We start from the raw sequence: 852 nt of genomic DNA, 5'->3' as shown, positions 1-852 counted from the left end.
TTTTTTCCCTCCCTTCTTCTTTTGTTTTCCAACGTCTTTTTCGTTTGCCTCTTGTTTGTGAACCCTAACTGTGGGGACATAATTTTTGAGTAACGACACGTGGCCAAGGTAACACCGAAGTGACAGCTGAGGTGCCACGTGTCCTGATCATGACGTCGGGGTAATCTCGGTTAAGCCGAGGTTATCTCCAAAGATACCGGAGTCCGTGATAAATGGATAAGGGACAAGAGTCCTAGAACGAGGGAAGGTTTCAGTTTGGATAAAGATAAGACTCTTAGAGAGTTTATCCCAATCCTACTGAGAGTCCAAGATTAGCAATAATCCAAAGTCCATTGAAACGAGGCTTCTATTGGGATTAGGTTTGTAATGATTATAAAAGAGAGGCACCCCCATGGGTCTAAGGTACGCTTTTTGTATTCTGAATAGTGAGTTAAGCACTTTTGCTATCTTTGAGAAATAACTGACTTGATAGTCGGAGTGCCTCCGGGATGGACGAACCACCATTGAAATCTCATCTTTCTGTTACGGGTCATTCAGGTGTTATCTATTCTGCCAGTGCTCCCTAGTTGAATACTAATTTGGCAGTGTGGTCAGAAATCCACTCACACAATTTGGTGCCGTCTGTGGGAAAGAAAGGAGAATAGATGGCCAGTAACAGACAGAAATAGAAGGTTGGGGACAACACTCCTATTGGGAGTGGGAAACCTATTGACCTTGACGTTGAAGAAGACAACTGCAACAAAGAGACTCGTGATAAGAATCACGGAGAGAAAGACGTCGGCCAGGAGGGCGATGTACCAAAGAAATTAGACTGAGGCGGGTATTATAACGAAGACGACCTCCAGGTATGAA

Source organism: Camellia sinensis, chromosome 15 (genome assembly GCF_055761805.1).
Source record: "Camellia sinensis isolate YWXY chromosome 15, ASM5576180v1, whole genome shotgun sequence".
NCBI lineage: Eukaryota > Viridiplantae > Streptophyta > Magnoliopsida > Ericales > Theaceae > Camellia > Camellia sinensis.
The sequence above is the reverse complement of the archived record's forward strand: the minus strand, read 5'-3'. Positions refer to the sequence as shown.